This window comes from Nuphar pumila, chromosome 5 (genome assembly GCF_984573655.1).
Source record: "Nuphar pumila chromosome 5, dmNupPumi1.hap1.1, whole genome shotgun sequence".
NCBI classification, from domain to species: Eukaryota; Viridiplantae; Streptophyta; class Magnoliopsida; order Nymphaeales; family Nymphaeaceae; genus Nuphar; species Nuphar pumila.
In genome coordinates this window covers 69,648,391-69,670,976 of record NC_143253.1, presented here as the reverse complement: position 1 = coordinate 69,670,976, position 22,586 = coordinate 69,648,391, and positions in this window count along the sequence as shown.

Here is a 22,586-nt window from a genome sequence, read left to right as displayed (position 1 = left end):
TGACCATAGTCAGGGACGTATTATATCTTCAATCTTATTTTAATTCATTTCAAGAATAAGATAGCTTTTTCAAAAATCCAATTTCAAAATCTTCAAATTCATTCATCATTTAGGATAGATTTGCATCATATTTTCAAAATGTCTTTTTCAAAAACTCCAAGTAATGTAAATACCTTCCTCAATCTATCTTCAATCCTTCTCAAATCCAATTCATTCTTTCAATTTCCAAAATTCTATTTCATTTTCAAATCTCAAAGTTCAATCTAATTTTGAGATTTCAAACTCATTTTATATTCTAATCAGATTTCAAAGTTCAATTTAACTTTAAAATTTCAAAATCATTTATATTCAAAAATTCTAAATCAAATCCAAAGTTCAAATTAACTTTGAGATTCCTTCCATCTTCATTTCAAATTCCAAATTAAAAAATTCAAGGTCTAAATTGACTTTGAAATTCGTTTGTATATTCAAATTCTACATTTCAAGTTCAATTTTAAAAGTTCTTGATTCATCTTCTGAATTTAAATCTAAATCCATTTTAGGATCCAGAATCCAATCTCACATTGGATCTCAGAATTCAGATCCACAATCTATCTTAGGATCCAGAACCCAACTCTACATTTGATCTCAGATTTCAGATCCACAATCTATCTTAGGATCCAGAACCCAACTCCACATTGGATCTCAGATTTCAGATCCATTCCATTTCAAGATCCAGAACCCAAAAATCCATATTAGATTCTAAAACCTTGGATCCCATTCATTTTAGGATTCAGAATCCAATTCCAATTCTAGATTTCAATTCCATTTTCAGATCTAATCCGGATTTCTTAAATCCATTTCCATTATTAAATACCATTTGATTTTCTCAGACCCATTCTAAGATTCAAAGCCAATATCACTTTAAAATTTCATCTTCTTCTCCTAAATCCATGATTAAATTCAAAGTCCATTTCTGACTTTGAAAATTCATTTCCTTTTCATTTCAAAGCTTTAGATCATTCTTTCTCCAAGTCAAGATTCATTCTTCCAAAACTCTGATTTACTTCAAAAACATAGAACTTCTCTGATCTATCCCAAGTTCTAAGTTAGATTCAATCATTCCTTCACTTCCTTCCCAAGTTCATCTCAGAATACTTGGAAATTTCCAAATCAATTTTCAAAAGGAGCATACATTTTTGCATTGCACAAGCATGATTCTTTGTGCATTTAGAGTTAGAATAAATTCTTAGATTATATTTAGGCAAAGCAAAAGGCATAGATTCGATCCTTGGTTCGATTACCCCTGGTAAAGGTGCCAGGAACGGTCGAACCTCGTACCGACGAGCGAATCCCGTCTCTCCATTTTTCCCGCGAATTTTCAAAACGGAGGCGAGTAATTTTCTAAATGTTTTCAAATAAAGGTCAAGTGAAAACCGCGCAAAAGAGTTCCTCTTCTCTTTCTTTCTCTTCTTTTCTCTTCTCTCTTTTTTTTTTTCTTTTATTCTTCTCCCTTCAAAAAGGAGGAGAATAGAGGTTAGAAAAGGGAAAAGAGAAGGAAGAGAGAGAAACCAATAAGAGAGGAAAAATTTTGCGATGATCACAGTTTTGGCGACCGTGATGGGACTCGTCTTCGTCCGGTCAAATTTGTGCCTTTGCTTTGCCTTTATATAATCTAAGTCTTTATTCTAACATCTGTCAGCTTCATTTCCATGCAAACCTTAGGAGCCTAGACTCTGTCCTAAACCTGACATCATTGCATATAGGATCTAAGTATGGTTTGGTAGGACCATATTGAGGAGAATATTCCATGTTCACATTAGATTTAGGTCTTAAATACAACTCTCCTCAATTTTAGGGATTGAATGTAAACAATGTATGCAAGTGTATGCTTCTTTTCATTTAAATCTATCTCTTTAGGACTTGCATTAGAGCCTTCTGATTTTATTGCATGTTGATCATATTTTGAAAACATCCCTACCTATATTTTTCTGGTCTTCACGTTGCTGGGCTGTCTCACTGAACCATAGTTTGGGAGAGAGCCTCACAACTGGACCACTTATTTGGGTTCGCACCCCCCTACCACGTACCTAAGGGCCATAGTCCGAGGTATATCGGTAGGTGCTCAAGGATGTTGGGAAGCCATTACCTTAGAACCGAAGAGATATCTTATATGCCACGTGCTTCGAGCTTCGGCTTGAGTATATCGGCATACCTTGATTGGAATCAGATGATATAAATCGTAAAGTTAGGATTAAGATCCTATTTGCCATTTCAAATATTGCATATAGAGTCCGCTTTAGGGAGTGTTGTTTGTACATCCTTGTTTGTATATCTGTGATTGTATGGTATTTTATATCTTCCCTATATTCTTCAAAACCCTGGATATATATTATTCAAAATTTTCTCCTTTTAAAACCCAGAAGTACTTTCCCTTTATTCTTCTGATTTCTTCAAGTTCTTTGCACCTGCCTGCAAATTCTTCAAATTTTCTTTAGATATCCCCTTTCAAATTCTTTTGTAAAATAATTTTTTGTCAGGATATGTCCCTTTCAAAATTAAGTATTTGTTCATTCTTTTTCAAAAAAACAATGTGGTTGTCACAAATTTTTTGGTGACAACCCAATCCCTCGCAATGGGATATTTTCATCATCAGGCTTTGATTTCTTCCTTTACCATAATTTTCCTCAAAAAGATTTCCTAAATATCTCATTCTTACCTTCAGAGAGGACATTGACATTTCATCATGGTTCAGGCAAGGACTGGAAAGGAAACAGTGCCCCAGCAAAGCGATAGTGAAGAAGAAGAAATGAACTCCATCAGGTCATCCAAGTTGTTTCGAAAAGTGATGGTTCAGCTACATACAAGTTGATTCGAAAAGTGATGGCCAAAATGATGTCTGAACAGGCTGAGGAAAACCCTGAGAAAATATTTTCTAAAAGCAAAGCCAAGGGAAAAGTCAGCAAGAAGCAAGTTCAGTATGACAACACTTCAGAGTCAGCAGATGAGGACTCAGAGGAAGAGCAGCCGACATATTTTCACAATCCCTTGTATCGGCCCAAGAAAGTCAATAAGGGGCACGAGTCAGCAAGCAAAGCCAAAGGTCAGATCCCAGCAGAAAATCTGATGCAGGAGAAAATGAGAGAAATGACTCGTGCAATCAAAGACTTGCAAACCCAGGACAAAGGCAAAAAGGTCTACACCGGTGCAGATTTTTATGACGGCCTAGAAGGAGATGACAACTGGGAAGATCTTCCTCGTAAATTCATAAAGTTTGATGGGACCGGCAACCCCAAGGCTCATCTGGCTACATTTTTCGCCGAATGCAACCGATTTTGGAAGAACAATAGAGCCTTATTCCTATGCTTTCCATGCAGTCTGGAGGGAGTTGCAGCAAGATGGTATGCCGACCACATCAACCCGATTGAACTGCGAGAATTTGACAAAGTCATCAACTTATTCATTGAAAGGTTTCTCTTCAATACTGAGGCTTCGCCTACCCTCAACCATCTTTTCAATCTAAAGCAAAATGACAATGAGACGGCAAAAGATTTCATTCATAGATAGAGATCCACTTGCAACCGGATGAAAGATCCGATATCAGAGGGGCATGCACTCTCAATAATCTTGAACAATTTCTCTCAACCTCTAAAGGGTCTGATCTCTACTTCTCCGTCTAAATCCTTCATCAAGTTAATAGAGCGAGTCGAATGGCTCGAAATGGGATTAGAGAATGGAACCTATCATGGCATCACCTTGGCAGGAGGCAGTCAGGATGTGAAAAAGAAAACCAACTTTACCTTTTTTACCAGTTCCTCCAACAATAATGGCAAAAACAAAAGAGGTGGCAGAAAGAACCACACTGGCGGGTCTGGCAGAGATGACTGTTCCAATCAAAAGAGTGGGATCAACACGCAGAATGGCAGCCCTCCCTTGAGCATTCAGTTAGAATCAAAGCCTCAAGGAAAACCAAAACACGATGGTTGGGGATATGACCGTGAGTTTACACCCTTAGAGCAAACACTTGAGGAAGTTCTTGAGTATATGACAACAAAAGAGATGGTTAAACTTCCCAAGGTAGCAGATCCGCCTGTGACTATGGGAAGGTTCAAGGATCAGTTCTGCAAAATCCATCGGGCGATGGGGCATGACATCGAGCACTGCTTTGTTTTCAAAAACATCGTCCAAGACTGCATTGACAAAAAGCTACTGGTGGAAGATTAAGAAGAAGAGTAGCTACCCGTTCTGGCTTAGCTTCCTGAACCATGTCAATGTTTCTTTTTCTGCTTTCTCTCTTTTTCAGTCACCTAATAGGGACAACTCAGTCCTAGTCTTTTGTGGCCTTTGGTCAACAAGCTTGTAAATATTTCAGTCATTGTTATCAATGTTTTCCTATCAATGAAAATGTCAAAATTTTCTTCATACCTGTTGATATCAAATACCTCTATCCTTTGCCACGATGGGGCATTTATTTTAGAAAAATTTGTATTTCTCCTATTCTTTTAAATTAAGGGACAATCCTAAAAACATCATCATGAGAGAAATGATATTACCTATGAGGATTTTCAAAATCCTAAAAATCTTGAGAATTTCTGCAAAAACCTCTTCATGATCACCAAAAATTCAATATTTTGATCAAATCTTCTTCAAAATAAACTATTACATTGATGGGTTTTTAAACCATTATCTTCAAAATTAACCCTCATGATGATCTCTCATGATGATTCTTTTTAAAAGGATCAGATCTCACACTGATCATTTTCCTTACAATGGACTTTCCCCCCAAAAATGATTTCTCACTTATCTTTTAAATAAACATTTTTTTCCAGATCCCATATGCAGGCAGGATCAGAAAAACTCCTTTTTCTCTTAAATCTCATAAATTTTTTAAGTTAAATTTGCTATTTATATCAGTTTCATTCATTTTATTCATATTCTTTATCAAGTTTATATCAATTTTGTCAAGTTTTTATCAAGTTTATCGATATTTCCTCAATTCCATTAAAACTTTTATCAAATTTTTACCCTTTCAGGTTAAGGGATAAACCTGATGCCTCTTTCCCATGAGGTATTTCCTTTATTCTTATTTTTCCCGCTCAGGTTAAGGGATAAACCTGACCCTCGTTGTCCGAGGTGTTCCCATTCAGGATAAGGGAAAATCCTGAAACCCCTCATAGGAGCAATAAACGCTACCTATGAGGATTCTTTTATAAATACAAGTTTCGTCAACCTTCATTGATTTTCTAAATTTATATCAACTTTTCTTCTTCATTTAAATTTCTTAAATTCTTTTTCCCATTCAGGATAAGGGAAAATCCTGAAACCCATCGTAGGAGCAGTAATGCTACCTACGAGAATTCTTTTGTAAACACAAGTTTCTTCATTGATTTTCTAAATTTATATCAATTCCTCTTTATTTTTATTTCCTTAAAATTCTTTTTCCCATTCAGGATAAGGGATAATCCTGAGACCCCTCGTAGGAGCAATAACGCTACCTATGAAAATTCTTTTGTAAATACATGTTTTGCCAATCTTTATTGATTCTTTGTAGATTTATATCCATTTTCCTTCATTAAATTTTCTTAAATTTTATTCTTTTTCCCATTTCAGGATAAGGGATAATCCTAAAGACCTCTCGTAGGGGCAATGATGTTACCTATGAGAATTCTTTTTGCAAATACAAGTTTCATTAAATTGATTTTCTAAATTTATATTTTCTTAAATTCTATCCTTTTCCCTTTCAGGTTAAGGGATAAAACCTGAACCTCGACATTCGAGGCATTCTTTCTCAGGACAAGGGATAATCCTGAGAACACTCATAAGAGCAATAATGCTACTCGTGAGAATTCTTTTTACAAAATAAATTTTCATAAATTTTCTCAAATTTTCTCCATTTTTGCTAATCTTTCATTAAATTCTATCTCCTTCTATCTTCTTAAATTTCATTCCTTCTTTCTCCCGTTCGAGACAAGGGGTCAATCCTGAAAATTGGACCGCATACAACCAAATGTGTTGGTCCATCTAAATCCTAAATCCTAAATCATAAATCTTGTCATATCTCTTTTAAATTCAAGTCTCAAGTATATCCTCAAAAATCTCTTTCCCTTTCAGGTTAAGGGATAAACCTGAATCATTATTATATCCTAAATTCTCATCAAATGTCTATCAATTCATCAAATGTCTTTCATTATCAAGCCTTCGGGTTACAATTTCATCAATGTATATCCTTTTCAAGCCTTCGGGTTACAATTTCATCAATGTATATCATACTCAAACCTTCGGGTCACAACTTTATCAATGTCAATCATTCTTCAATAAAATCCTGCTTTCGAGCTGGTCGGTCAATCAAAATCCTGCTTTCGAGCTGGTCGGGCAAACAAATCCTGCTTTCAAGCTGGTCGGTCAAACAAATCCTGCTTTCGAGCTGGTCGGGCAATTAAAATCCTGCTTTCGAGCTGGTCGGTCAAACAAATCCTGCTTTCGAGCTGGTCGGGCAATCAAAATCCTGCTTTCGAGCTGGTCGGTCAAACAAATCCTGCTTTCGAGCTGGTCGGGCAATCAAATCCTGCTTTCGAGCTGGTACCTCCAAAAAATCCTGCTTTCGAGCTGGTCAGGCAAACAAATCCTGCTTTCGAGCTGGTACTTCCAAAAAATCCTGCTTTCAAGCTGGTACTTCCAAAAAATCCTGCTTTTGAGCTGGTCGGGCAAACAAATCCTGCTTTCGAGCTGGTCGGTCAATCAAAATCCTGCTTTCGAGCTGGTCGGGCAAACAAATCCTGCTTTCGAGCTGGTCGGTCAAACAAATCCTGCTTTCGAGCTGGTCGGGCAATCAAAATTCTGCTTTCGAGCTGGTCGGTCAAACAAATCCTGCTCTCGAGCTGGTCGGGCAATCAAAATCCTGCTTTCAAGCTGGTCGGTCAAACAAATCCTGCTTTCGAGCTGGTCGGGCAATCAAATCCTGCTTTCGAGCTGGTACCTCCAAAAAATCCTGCTTTCGAGCTGGTCAGTCAAACAAATCCTGCTTTCGGGTTACAATTTCATCAATGTATATCATAATCAAACCTTCGGGTCACAACTTTATCAATGTCAATCATTCTTCAATAAAATCCTGCTTTCGAGCTGGTCGGGCAAACAAATCCTGCTTTCAAGCTGGTCGGTCAAACAAATCCTGCTTTCGAGCTGGTCGGGCAATTAAAATCCTGCTTTCGAGCTGGTCGGTCAAACAAATCCTGCTTTCGAGCTGGTCGGGCAATCAAAATGCTGCTTTCGAGCTGGTCGGTCAAACAAATCCTGCTTTCGAGCTGGTCGGGCAATCAAATCCTGCTTTCGAGCTGGTACCTCCAAAAAATCCTGCTTTCGAGCTGGTCAGGCAAACAAATCCTGCTTTCGAGCTGGTACTTCCAAAAAATCCTGCTTTCAAGCTGGTACTTCCAAAAAATCCTGCTTTTGAGCTGGTCGGGCAAACAAATCCTGCTTTCGAGCTGGTCGGTCAATCAAAATCCTGCTTTCGAGCTGGTCGGGCAAACAAATCCTGCTTTCGAGCTGGTCGGTCAAACAAATCCTGCTTTCGAGCTGGTCGGGCAATCAAAATTCTGCTTTCGAGCTGGTCGGTCAAACAAATCCTGCTTTCGAGCTGGTCGGGCAATCAAAATCCTGCTTTCAAGCTGGTCGGTCAAACAAATCCTGCTTTCGAGCTGGTCGGGCAATCAAATCCTGCTTTCGAGCTGGTACCTCCAAAAAATCCTGCTTTCGAGCTAGTCGTGCAAACAAATTATGCTTTCGAGCTGGTCGGGCAATCAAACCCTGCTTTCGAGCTGGTACTTCCAAAAAATCCTGCTTTCAAGCTGGTACTTCCAAAAAATCCTGCTTTCGAGCTGGTCGGGCAAACAAATCCTGCTTTCGAGCTGGTCCGTCAATCAAAATCCTGCTTTCGAGCTGGTCGGGCAAACAAATCCTGCTTTCGAGATGGTCGGTCAAACAAATCCTGCTTTCGAGCTGGTCGGGCAATCAAAATCCTGCTTTCGAGCTGGTCGGTCAAACAAATCCTGCTTTCGAGCTGGTCGGGCAATCAAAATCCTGCTTTCAAGCTGGTCGGTCAAACAAATCCTGCTTTCGAGCTGGTCGGGCAATCAAATCCTGCTTTCGAGCTGGTACCTCCAAAAAATCCTGCTTTCGAGCTGGTCGGGCAAACAAATCCTGCTTTCGAGCTGGTCGGGCAATCAAATCCTGCTTTCGAGCTGGTCGGGCAAAAAATCCTGCTTTCGAGCTGGTCGGTGAAAAAAAAATCCTGCTTTCGAGCTGGTCGGGCAATCAAATCCTGCTTTCGAGCTGGTACCTCCAAGAAAATCCTACTTTTGAGCTGGTCGGGCAAACAAATCCTACTTTCGAGCTGGTCGGTCAATCAAAATCCTGCTTTCGAGCTGGTACTTCCAAAAATCCTGCTTTCGAGCTGGTCGGTCAAAACAAAAACCTAAATATTCCTTCCCCAAGTTTCAACTTAAGGTCGCATCAAAATTTATATTGAGTGATTATTTCACAAAGGATGCTCGAAAACCTTGCCAATTTTCTAAAAATATGTGTTGATTCCAATATTCTGACTACATCAAAAGAATCACCTCTGATTACCTCTAGTATTTCTTTCCAAAAGGGTGAAACCTTTTGTGGAAAAGAAATAAAATTCAAATCTTTTTCCCTGTTGATCAACCAAAAGGATGAAAGAAATATCCTCGGTATGATTAGTGAAATAAATATTCAATGACATTGAAAAGCCGGAATCGAATTGATATTGATCATAGCTATGATGCATGTTTAAAAGACGATTTCCTGGCAATTAGGCAGTGGAAATATCTTGAGCCATAAAAGAACCCACTTAACCCATATCACCTTATCCAGTTTAAAGCTGCAATCAAATATCGGCAAAAGGGATCTCTCAATTGTCGTCAAGATGAAGGCGAATTAAGCGAGTAGACCCCCGGGGCCAAAGAAGATTTGAAACATCTCCAAGATGACGGAGTTTGTGACGGATCCTTCCAGGGAAAGTTCGGATCACCGTCGAGATGAAGGCGGATGTGATGGACCTACCGACAAACCCTAAATGATATTTGATTTCAGCTATCATCTAAAGACCTTTTGAGCCAATATCAATAGAATCCCTGAGATATAAGAAGGATCGAAACATCTCCAAGATGAAGGAGTTTGTGACGTACCCTTCCTTGAAAAAGAGAGAAAAGTCAGGACATCTCCAAAATGAAGGATGATGTAAAATGCCCGAAAAACTCAATGACTCAAAAAGAGTGCAAGAAGATCATCATGAGAAAACACTCAGATATCAAACTGCCTAAATTGCCAGAAATCATCTTTTCTTATGCAAAATATCTTTTATCAATGTCTTTTCACTACCTGCTTTTATGAAATTAAGAATATTTCTTCTCTTCTTATATCAAAGGAAATGGATAGCTTCCTTGAAGAAAATCATCAGCGCTAAAATTTTGAATTTGACTCTTAAAACCAAGAAGTTAACCTCGTTGGAGGAAATACTCTAGGTAAAAGAGGGAATATCTTTTGCACACATGTGCACATTTTCAAGCGTTGAAGTCAACTATAAATTTATCTTATTGGCAAAATTTTCTAGATGTTCTAAGAATAAAGTAAATATTCAATATCCATTTTGATGCAACCTAACGTTGTTTTCCAGAAGAGTTACCCCATTCGGTTGAAGCAGCTCTCCTGTCCCATCACGGTTTCAAGAATTCCGTATGGTTGTTCCCACTCAGGTTAAGGGTCAAAACCTGTACTCCCTGCGGGAGGTCATTAAATTCAAAAGCAGATTTAGTCTCAGCAATGAGACGCCCAAGTTCATCTCTTTTTCTTGCTTTAGGGAACCCCATTTCCTTTCTCCTTTCGCAAACCCCTCTCGGATTTGTTCGTCCAAACTCCGAAGGTCCCATCATGGTCTCTTCACTCGAGTATTCCATATGGTCGTCCCCTTCAGGTTAAGGGTTAAGCCTGAACCTCGCCCCTTGAGGTATCTCCCTTTTCAGGTTTTGGTTAAACCTGAGTCTCATTCCAACGAGTTTCCCTCGTTTCGACGAGGTGTCTTCCTCCAGTCCCATCATGGTTCTTCCCATCGAGGAATTCATGCTTTGTATATCCATCCGAAATAAAATCCTACTTGAACTTTATCTCATAAGGCATTTTCCAAAAATGTCCCATCAAGGTCCTCACTTATTCCTTTCCCCATTTAGGTTATGTTGAGATATATCTCTGTCCCATCCAGGTTAAGGGCTAAACCCGAGTCATTCCAAAAAGTTGATCTCGCCTCATTTATGAGACTTGATCAAAACCATTTCATCATTTCGGGATCTTCACCCAAAGTCCCATCACGATTTCCTCATCTCTATCATTCAGTCATATCATGGTCGAGGATTTCGCTCCCCCAAGCCATTCAGGATAAGGTATTAAGCCTGAAACCATGTCTTTCAAATAAATTCTTCCACACCCAGTTCAGATTTGTTGACTGGGGCATTTTTCAAAATTTGGAGTATTTTCTTTGCCACTAAGCTCGGCTTTCAACCGGCTTAGTAGCAAAGAGGGGCATCTGTAAACACCCCAAAATTTTCAAATTCTTTTAAATATTTCCTTCTTGCCCCTAAATCCATCTTTGAGCAAAATAATTCATTTTTAAATCTAAATTCCAATTCATTTCTCAAATTTTACTAAATTTAAATTCATTCTATATGATTAAATTGATTCCGGATCTGGATCCATTGTCCAGATCCAAATCTGAGTCTCATCATTCAAATTTTAAATTAAAATTATAGAAAATACCAAAAATAGCCTTTAAATAGCTCGAATAGTCCATTCGACATCCGTTTGGGTCCATCACATTGTATTTCTCGATTCGAGTGTCAAAACTCGAACATTTTCTCAAAACCTGGGTCCAAACCCATTCTTCTGAAGAAATTTCTCCGAAATGGTCGAAAATTCTCAGAAAAATACTTTTGTAAATATTTCTCAGGAAAATACAAAAAATTAGTGTTTAAAACTTAGTTTTCTTTTAAAACCTTAGTTTTCTACTATAAAACTACAAAAAAATAGAAAAATGATACAAAAATCAAAAAAATTGAGGAAAGCAAATGGCTTTAAAACTTGGAAAGATTGAATTTTTGCCGAAAACATCTTTTTGAACCATTTTTTTTTACAAAAAATCTTTCAAGGGGGCCTTCTTTTGGAAATTTGGAAAATCTCCAACAAACATCTCTCGCACACTCCTCCCTCTCATTCGCACCCTCCATCTTCAAACGGCTTCTTCGTCCCTCAACCTCCCATCTACAACTGATTCCCCTTCAGGAAGCTTCCCTCCTCTCTTTAAAAAGGGGCATCGAGGTTTCTTCAAGGAGGGGGAGCTCTTCTGAAGGATCCACTATCGACTGCATCCAACATCATCCATTAACTATCGTTCTCGCATAGTCTTCCTTTTTCTTCCCCCAATCTTCCTTCTTCGTTTTGCTGAGAGAAATCTCATAGTAAAGTTCCAACACTCCTCCGGATTGCTTGAAATCAGCTGAAGAAAGGATCGTCTGCTATCTGCAAGCCCACGCTTTCAGATCCATCTTCACTCCTCCTGGCTCAGGTTTTCGTTCAGCTCCGGCAATCCAGGTTAGTCCTGCAATGAAAAGCCAAGGTAAGGATCATCCCTTCCATTTTATAAATTTCATTATTTGTTCTTTCCCTTTAATGCAACCATCGTAGGTCGGTTTGTTTATTGCAAAATCGACCTACGAGTATGCAATATCAATGGAACATATCCATATTCCGACATCTCTCCATTTCTTCTTTACAATTTTATTTCTGATTCATTTTATCATTATTTGCTTGTTTTTTTCTTTTCTTTTTTCTTTTCTCTTCTTTCATATCTGTAATACATTTCTTTAATAGACACTTACTTGCATCTGGTTTTTAGCATTTGGTTTGGTCCAGTGTTCGTCCACTTCTGCTTTGATCCTGCAACTCTGTTTGTTTCATTCTCATTGATTTCCTATTTCACTAATATTTGACAGCATTTTGATTTTTTTTTTATATATATTCAGATTTCGTTACATGTTTTTTTTTTTAACATTCATAGTGACCCTCGTTTTCATCGATCCTCTTTCCCCTTCTTCGGATTTCCTTCTTCACCAGTAGATCTTGATCGTCTGAGAGATAGATCCGATCATCCTGATCAAAGTTGAAGCTATTAAATCCGGATTGTGTAAAATAGCAACTAATCAGCCAATCATGTTGCTACTAGTAGTGGGCGCCATCTGTATGCTTCAAAGATAGAGATTCGACTGGAGCTTTCCTATTTGAACCTACGATGAAGAATCCGGATTGATTCATTTCTCAATCAATTCCACCAGATCTTCAACTAACTGGTAAGTTCTTCTTTTTATTTTTGTTTTGTTTTGTTTCGATTCCATTTAATATAGCTGCCTAGTTTCGGACTATGTTGGTTCATCAAGTCTTTCACGTTTAGATTTTATTCTCTGTCTAATATACATTATTAAGATCATTTGATATCCCCTTCCATTAACGTCATGTTTTTCTTTTTCTTTTCTTTTTTTTGGGTGGTGGTGAGGATTTACCCCTGTATACATTTGGCATTCTATATTTTGTTTAAATGCATATCGTCAACTGCTTCTTCCATATACCATGTATGATATATCTCCATGAAAAGGGGAGATTACAGGTTCAAGAACGAGGTATATGACAGCCAGTTAAGGTTTTGAAGACCATATTTTGATGTCTCTGAATACATGAGGAGGCGTTGCTGAAACCCTGGGACGACCCTACATTGGACGTCCATGTCCTTGGTTGACCAGCTGGTCAAGGGCTGACCAGCTGGATGGTATTTTTGAAATAGTCTTGCATGGCTTTAAAGAATAGGCCTTCATTGGCCATGTGTCTTTCCAACACCCTCATGATGAAGCATAGTTTCCATCATGAGGGGCGCCATTTTCAAAAGAGAGCCATGGGGTGGCGCCCCATGGCAAATTCGTGATTATTTTCAAAGACATTTGAATACTTTCAATCCATTGGGTACGATGGGTGGCAGCCAGGGGCGCCCTTTTGTAAAATTTCAAACTTTTAAGGGCATTTAAGGATGGCATTTTCGAGATTTTTGCAAAGCCTTTTGGAAGGCTTGACATGCATTGGTTGTTGGGGGGCGTGGAGCTCCCCAACCCTCCATCTTGGAGGGATTTAATCCCAGTCGTTCACCTCTAAGCCTACCTCTATAAAACCTTTACAAAAAAAATCGGGTCCCTCTTATTTGGAGCGATTTTCCTTTTTCTCTCTCTCTCCTCTAAAGCTTCCTCACTCCAGCCGTGTGCTTCCTCTTGGCGTGAAGAGCTGCAGCACCTTCCTCACTAGCTAAGGTGAAGAATCACCCTTCTTGTTTACGATGTCGTATGAAAAGGAAGCCGGTGGGGCTTTCCATCTTTGCATGCAAGTCCATACGGTGGATTAGCTCCAAGATTTGTAGTTGCTATCTTGATTCACCATGGATTTACATTATCATTTTGTAGCATGCATTTACAGTCTTTGTGTTGCTCTTCCTTTTGATTTCATTTCAGTTTTAGCACCCTCTATGCTTGTTGTGGTCTTCCTTCTCAAAGGAAAGGAAAAGAGGTTGTTAAGTTTTTTGTTGTTTTCCTTCTCGCTGGGTTCACAGCTATAGCATTATCTTCGGTTGTGTGGGACCGAGCTGGGCTTGTCCAGCCCACCCCCATTCCGGTTGACGTGATTTCGGAATGCTGGAACGCAGGTTGGTGCATTTCGGCCACCAACATTCTTTTATTCTCTTTTGGATGTTTCTTTCAGTGGTGTTTGGGCTCAATCCAGTCTCCATGCATTGGGACTGGTATTGCAGCAGTGATCTGGGCTTGGGTCACAACGTGACCAGCCCTGTTTGAGCGTGGAACCCTGGATCTTTCTTTTAGCAGCAAGGTAATGTTTGCTTGGTTTTATTATTCTTTTTCCTTATTTTCGACATGTTGGCTGCTCGACCACCCCTTTTTAGCTCTTACTCATGCTGCTGGGAAGAGCATCTGACTTGGTCCAGTGGACCAGACCTCTTGACCATCCAGTTCTTGCCCTAACCGGAGCTGGACGCCATGCGGGTAGTCCGCGCGCCTAGTATAAGCCTCGTTGAGTTATCTTGTTTTTTTATGTTGGAGGTAAGTGTGGTAGTATCATGTTCTTTTTTCTTCCTTTTTGTCTTGGACCGTTGCCGGTCTGAACCATGGGTTTAGACCAGCACTACAGTCCGTCTTGTTTCGGTTGGGTGCAAGTTTGGGCCCAGCCCGAGTTACCCTCTTGGCCGGGGTTGGGTGCGCACCGTTTTGGGTGTTGTGCACCCATGGCTTTCGGTTAGCCCTGGGGGGAGGGGGAGTGCAAGTCTGAACCATGGTTTAGACCTGATGGATTGTCAGCCTGGGCGTGGCACAAGGTGCCAGCTGCCCAACCCCTTTTGTGGGAGCCGGATGGAGCCTAGTGGTGCCGAGCACCCAGGCCCTTTTCATTCGGTCATTTTTGGGTTGCATGTAGGTCTGAACCGAATGGTGCAGACCTGTACATGTATGGGGAACCAGGCCGGCACCGGGTGCCAGCCATGGTTCTGTTTTCGGACAGGTCGAGTGCCAGCCGCATGGTGCTGGGCACCCGGGTCCCTCGAGCTGATCCCCTTCGGGTCCGGGTCAGAACCAGAGAGAGCAGGGTTCAGACCCACTACTGGCCAACCACAGCCCGGTCTCATAGACCAGACCGACTGGGCCCAGTTTTTGGGCTCAACCCGTCGGCTTAGCCACGGTTGTCTTTGTCGTGGCTGGTAACAACCCAATCAAACCCTTGACAGGTAGGGTCCGGTTCCTGAGTCGGTCCAGACCCCGATGGTAGGTCCGACAGTCTAGTCCGTAGGATCAGACCACCCTTAGCTAAGCTTGTTGGCACGAGTGCGGGTGGACTTTCGTTTCACCACACTCGCGGCCCCGCTACACCATCATTTATGGCTGATAGTAGGTTACCCTATCAACACTAGTTCGCACCTACTTCGAGTCGAACCCGATTAGGTTCAAACCAGCCTTCGTATTGCCCTGCACCCTCCTCGCACTTCGGTTAAGTTCGGCATGAGTGCATGCCTTGGGATGCACCGGGTTCGAGTAAGCTTTATATATATATATATATATATATATATATATATATATATATATATATATATATATATATATATATATATATATATATATATATATGTAAATGAGATTGTATATATATATGTATATACGTATACATATGGGTATGTGCCTCGCCGAGTATGTTTGAAAGGGTTGATATATATATGTAAGGGTATTAAAACTTATGACTCTCGTGTTCCATTCGAGTATTTGCTCAGATGATTCCATACTCCGAGCTCAGTATGAATTCCATAGCATTGTCCTACGTTCGTTTTTGGACAAACGGTTTGTTTAGGGTCTGCGGGCGCGGCACCCCGAACCGTGGTAATGCCAATGTTATTCCCATTAGATGGGTTAAGTTCAGAAATCATCTTCAACACGTAAGTGTGTCGTACTGCATAAGGAAAATCTTTATACCTTGATTTATGTGCAACTACTTAGTTAAGAATACAGACGAACACTATTGCAAATCCACGTACTTGGAAACTACGTTGAATTACAAGCATAGTTGAATGCAATATTCATACTGAAGTATGCAAGTTAATCATTTCATATTATGCAACTGCCTCTGTTGTTTATGCTTGTGCAAAAGATAGAAACATACACTTCGCACTTGGCACATCCTGACACTGTTACTGAGTAGTGCGTACCTTGCAAAGGTACATTGCTTGAGGCATTAGTAAGCGCACCACGTGCACTTACTACCAGAAAGAAAAGAATAAAGATAGGGTATGAATAATGAAATGACTTATTATGGGCTCAGTTGGAGTCCTTGGGCAATGACCCTTGCTTAAAGAGATGGACTCTTGTGTGATATACCCTAAATAGAAATAAATCAATAAGGTGTTTCAACTGCTTTCACGAGCAGTGTGCTCCGTTGGCCGCGTGAGGCTGAGCACGTGAATGGGCAGGCCAAGTCCTCGTTTTGCGTACCCTGCGGGGACCACGATACAAATTCCTCGTGAGAGGTGTGTTGAACATGAGCCGTAAGAAAGATAAACCTGCTTCGCCCCATTCACAAAATGGTTCACCTCGGGAGAGGGTGGATGGTACAACCCTGAGTGACTTGTCGTTACTACGACACGTGTTTGACAGGAGCTGTAGCATCCTTTGGCCTCCAGTCACTCAGAGTCAGGGAGGTCGAGGTTGCCTTTTTATGACCTCACTACTGCAGTAGTATGGATTGCAATCCTTACCTATGCGAGTGTTTTCTCCTAGCTGTGTGCTGCTCGCATAAGGTCGACTCGGTTTGTAGCTTCCCCGGTTACCACACTAGATTTTAAATAACAGACGCCGGGTGCATGTCTCACAGAATGCGAGGTTCCTTCGCGTACCCGAAGGAGTAATCAGAAGAACTTAAGAACTAACCAAATAGCTGACTTAAAGTAGTTGTTGCTTTACTTGTGTTGTAGATTTACTTTAGTTCCTACAGTCATTTCAGTTTTCTACCTTAGTTACTTGCTGCTCAGTTTGCTTATACTTCAGTTCGTTGCTTCAGCTACTTGTTTTCCTGTTGACTAGTACTTGTCACTTCACACTTACCAGACACAGGCACTTACACTTGTCAGCTTGTTTTCCTGCTTTCATGTGTACTTGATATATATATACACATTGCTTGTGGTTGTTTCTTCACCACCTTGAAAAAGGATTGACCCCGTTTTATGGGGATGTAGGTGACGAACAGGCTTAGTGCGGATGCAATGATACACGATGGAGGCTCTGAGGACCCACACACTTGACCTGCAGATCTTGTACCTGGTGGTTTTGGGGTTTTGGTTGTTGTTGGGATGTATTCCCTATTTTGTACCTTTTGTACTTATAAGTTGTAAACTCTTTAAAACTGTTGGGGTGTTTCTCCTTTTGGCTTCATAGTCACACTTTTGTGGCGGCCGCCCAGACTTGCGACTTGTTGTTTCCCCACGTTTGCTTCCGCTAGTTTCCTACTTAAACCTTTCAAAAAAAAAAAAATCCATAGAAATCCCAAGTTTTTCAAAGGTCGGAGTTTGGGGCGCCACAGGGATTGGTATCAGAGCAATGTTTAAGTGTGTGGTCAGAGCTTCATCGTGCATCATCCATCGCACTGTAAGTATAAGATTAGCTTTTTCTTCTTCTTGTTTTCCTTCTTTCCTTCCTTTACTTTCTGCTTTTAGATGGTTTGTGTTGTGGTTCTGTGTATATCATAGATGTCGACGAACCTGACCTACGGCAAGATTTTGGAGGCTCTCCAAAACCTGACTCGAGGCGAAGAGGCCCTGAGTGGAGCTGTGCGACATTTGGCACGTAATGTGCATGTGTTGGCACCCCCGTGTGCAAGGTATTTGGGAGATCATGTGGGACATATCTGTCCCTGTGAGTTGGCTGAGTGCCCCTACTGTAGCCTTCGTAGGCATGTCGAAGAGGAATGCCAGACGAAGCAGAGGGATGAGCTCTGAAAGAGCAATGCGGAAGACATCCAGGATGTTTCTTCAGTCTCTGGACCTTTGGTTCTGGAAGTGGATAGCCAGGACGGAGAAAAACGAGGAGCGGTCGATTCTCCTCAATATTCTCCCGAGTCCAACCCCTATGGTGTTTCTTCGGAGTACGTGCCACCGATTTTGGGAGAAGTCCAGGAGATCTCGGACACGCCACTGAGGGAAGTTGTATCTCCTCCACGTGTTAGGCTGAGGCGCTGTGGTAGTCGGAAGGACTACAAGGACTTCTATACCAGCAAGACGTGATATTGCGATGTAATGATTAGATGTTAGAAACACTGAGTCAGTGTTTCGTTTTTGCTTTGTCGTACTTAAATTGTTGGCAACACTTGTTTAGCCCTATCTTGACGAAGGGTGCTTCTGTAATGTTTCGGTTTTCCTTGTTAAGGAAATGGAAAATTTTCCTATCTCTGTGTATTTGCTGGTTGCTTATGTATAGAATATTGCGTATTTAGATGGCGTGGCGCGCCAGGTGTGACGACCTGATGGAGACTCTGAACAACCTTACAGAGGTTGTAGGACGACAAGCGGAGACCATGAGGAACATGGGCGAACACATCCAACAGACCGCCCAGGGACAGGGAGCACCTGCCCAGGTTCCTGTTGCGACAGTCCCATATAAGCAATTTATGAGCTTAAACCCTCCCTCGTTTGATGGAAAGTCATCGCCGGAAGCGGCCGAGGATTGGATCAGAGAAATTGAACGTATCTTCGAGTGTTACAAGTTGGTGATGATCGGAAAGTAGATTTTGGGACATATCGTCTCAGGAAGGACGCAGAAAGGTGGTGGGCAGCTACCTGGGAGATAAAATTCGACAACCAGCCAGTTGATTGGGAGCAATTTGTGGAAGCGTTCTACGCAGCCTATTTTCCAGCTCACGAGAGGAGCCGGAAAATACAGGAGTTTCTCGACCTCCAACAGGGTAGTTCTTCTCTCCCGGATTACATCACGCGTTTTCGAAGCCTAGAGAGGTTTTGTCCGCACGTATACACTACAGAAAAGGAGCGAGCTCTTAAATTTGCTCGAGGTCTGAAGCCAGTCTTAAGGATGAAGGTGTACACGCGTGCGCCTATGACAGTCGATGAGGCTCTAGAGACGGCCTCCTTGCTTGAACACGATTGGACAGAATCGCAGAAGACCCCCGCACCACGTCAGCAACAGCAGAATCCTGGCCAAAGGAGTTGGCCAAGGAAGAGACAATTCCAGAGGAATCAAGACGGAAGGAAGTTCCATCCTCAGACAAAGAAGCAGCGTAACAACAACAGCAGCAACACCCGCCAGAATCAGTATCAGAACCGTAGGCCCCAGTACCAACAACGCCAGCAGCCGCAGCAGAAGCAGCTTACCGCAGCTAGTTGTCCAAAATGTATTACAGATCATCCAGGGCGACCCTGCCCGCGAGACACCGGCGGATGCTTATATTGTGGAAAGATGGGTCATTATATCAGGGATTGTAGAAAGAAGCAAGCAGACGACCAGCGCGGGAATACGCCGGGTACTTCTCAACCGACACCGCAACGACAGTCAGCGATGCAGCAGCAGTCATATCCACCAAAGACAGCAACCCAGAAGGTCATTGCAGGTCGAGCATATGCGACATCAGTCAAGCAAGTGACTAAGGCAGAGTTGGTCCAAGGTACGATTCCGATATCCGGACATGAAGCACTTACGTTGTTTGATTGTGGTGCTACTCATTCGTTCATAGCAACTAGATTCGTTCGTACCTTACCTTTGGCAGTCGAGTCTTTGAACTTTCCGTTAGAGGTTCGCACTCCAACTGGAGAGCAATCTTTTTGTGACTCGTATGTTCCGAACATCGAGGTGTCAGTGGCAGGACAGAACTTGTCAGCTGACGTTATCCTGTTAGACATGACAGATTATGATATCATTTTGGGCATGGATTGGCTTTTTGAGTATCATGCTCAAATCTTCTGTCGGGAAGGCAAGATCGTTCTTTCTCAGCCTGATCGTCCTGTTCTGGAGATCAAGCTTCCTTGACCTTTGCGCGATAGTTGCATGATTTCTTCTTTCAAGGCTCAGAAATATCTGCGAAACGGGGGTACTGCATTCTTAGTCAGCATTGCCCCAGTTGAACCCGAGATGGTTTCTATCGAAGACTTGGACGTAGTCCGAGATTTTTACGATGTGTTTCCGGAGGAACTACCTAGGTTACCTCCGAGGCGTGAGATCGAATTCGGTATCGAGTTGTTGCCTGGAACAACACCAATCTCCAAGGCACCATATCGTATGGCTCCGGCAGAGCTTGAAGAGTTAAAGCGTCAGTTGGAAGAACTCCTTGATCAAGGTTTTATTCGACCTAGTGCTTCACCGTGGGGAGCACCAGTGTTGTTCGTACGGAAGAAGGATGGATCCCTGAGGTTGTGCATCGATTATCGGATGCTCAACCAGGCGACAATTAAGAACAAGTATCCGTTGCCGAGGATCGAAGATCTTTTCGATCAATTACAGAAGGCGAAGGTCTTCTCAAAGATAGATCTTAGATCGGGTTACCATTAGCTTCGTATCCGAGAGGATGATATTGCGAAGACAGCTTTTCGGATGAGATATGGGTTGTATGAGTTTGTGGTGATGCCTTTTGGCCTCACAAATGCTCCAGCAGCATTCATGGATTTGATGAACCGGGTTTTTTGTCCATATGTGGACTCGTTCGTGATAGTATTTATAGACGACATCTTGATCTATTCGGAGAGTCCGGAACAACATCGAGAGCATTTGCGGATTGTGTTGAGTACTCTTCGCGAGCATCAGTTGTTCGCCAAATTCTCTAAGTGTGAGTTTTGGCTCGAGCGCGTCATGTTTCTTGGCCATGTGATATCGAGGGACGGAGTATCCGTCGATCCAGCGAAGGTAGAAGCAGTTTTAGGCTGGAAACAACCTAAGAATGTGTCTGAGATTCGTAGTTGTGAACACCCCAAATTTTTCAAAATCTTCTTAAATATTTCCTTTTTGCCCCTAAATTCATTTTTTTTGAGTAAATGAGTCATTTTAAATCTAAATTCCAGTTCATTTCTCTAGTTTTATTGAAATTAAATTCATTTCATATATTTAAATTGATTTCGGATCTGGATCTATTGTCCAGATCTAAATCTGAGTCTTTTTGTTCAAATTTTAAATTAAAAATTACAGAAAATACCAAAAATAGTTTTCAAATAGCTCGGACAGTCCATCCGACATCCGTTTGGATCCATCACGTTGCGTTTCTCGATTCAAATATCAAAACTCGAACATTTTCTCAAAACCTGGGTCCAAACCCCTTCTTTTGAAGAAATTTTCCCGAAATGATCTGAAATTCTCAGAAAAATACTTTTGTAAATATTTCTCAGAAAAATATAAAAAAAATAGTGTTTAGTCTTTGTTTTTTTTGTAAAATCTTAGATTTTTATTCCAAAAATACAAAAAAAATGAAAATAACATAAAAACCAAAAAAATTGGAAAAATTACAAGAAAAATGAATGAGTTTTAAAGTCAATTTTGCTAAAAAACTCATTTTGAAACCATTTTTACGAAAAATCTTGTTGAAGGAGCCTCTTTTTGGAAAATCCAAACATTTTTTACAAACAGACCCTTTACAAACCCTCTCTCTCTCTCGCAAACCCTTCCCCCAAAACCTTCTTCACGAGCTCCTCCATCTCCCGATCTCCCTCCATCTGCCGTTGCCTTCTTCCTCGACCACCCATCATCAAACCCTCTATGGCTGACCCCCATGTGCATCCCTCTCTCGCCTTCTCCCCCTTCTCTTTCACCCTCCCGAAACGTCCTTCCCCATCTTCGGCCCTTCATCTCCAAACTGCCTTCCATCGCCCTTCATCTTCAACCGCCTTCCTTCCCGAACCTTCCGCCTCCTCCTTTAAAAGGGACTCAGGAGAACCCTAAAACAGGTCGTCTTCACCTCTCCCCTTTCCGGTACATAGTTTCCTCCTTCACTATCCGCCTTCACCCCACCATCGCCTCCTTCTGCATACATCATCTTCCCTCTTCCTCTAGTGCCTCCCTTCTAAGCCACTGAAGAAACTTAGAATCCACTTCTTCAAGCTTCGAAGTCTCACAATCGCAAACAAGGTAAGGATCCTCCGTTTATCCTTGGCATCCCCTCATCTTCATACAATTTTAATGCATGTTTTAGAGTTCATTTTCCCCCATTTTCATCTTCAGTATCTGTATTTCTTCACCTGAGTTGTAATTTTTGGTATTTATTTCTGTTTAAAGTCTGTAGTGGATATTTTGATCTTTTCTTATATAATGACCAACGATGCCTTGCCGATTTATCTAGATGTTTGGACTTCAATTTTCTCTTTGTCATCATCTTACTTCTTTTGTTTCCTATAAAATTTTGCTTATAGCATAACTCTGTATTGATCTTTATATCTTTCTCTCTTCTGAGGCATTCATGATAGGATCGGCCTGCTCTTTCTTAGCAGACCGATCTATTATTTGCTACAGCCATGGAATATGCATAATTCCAACATTTTTTTTTTAGCTTAGGCAATTTGAACATCTAGTTGTTCGGCATTTCCCCTTTACATTTTTTATTCCCTTTGTTATTGTTTCTTCCTTATTTTTACTTTTTCCCTTTTCTTCTGTGGTTGATAGTGTCATTACTGATCGTTCTTTGTCTTTTTTTTTTTTTTGTTTATTATTTGTGTTTATTACAAGTTTATTTTTATCATTTCGTTTTTACTAAATTCGCACTTCTATCGGTATTTCACCTCCCCCCCCTTTTTTTTTTTCTTTACATTTTTTTGTACCTCTTCCTTTTAATCTGCGCTATTTTTCACCTTCTTCTCTTAATCATAAGGCAAAAACAGGGGATCGACCTGCATATAGCAGGACCGATCCCCCCCCTATAGCTACAGCTAATGGAACGAATGTGTTCCAATATTTTTTTATTTTTTTCTTTTCTTT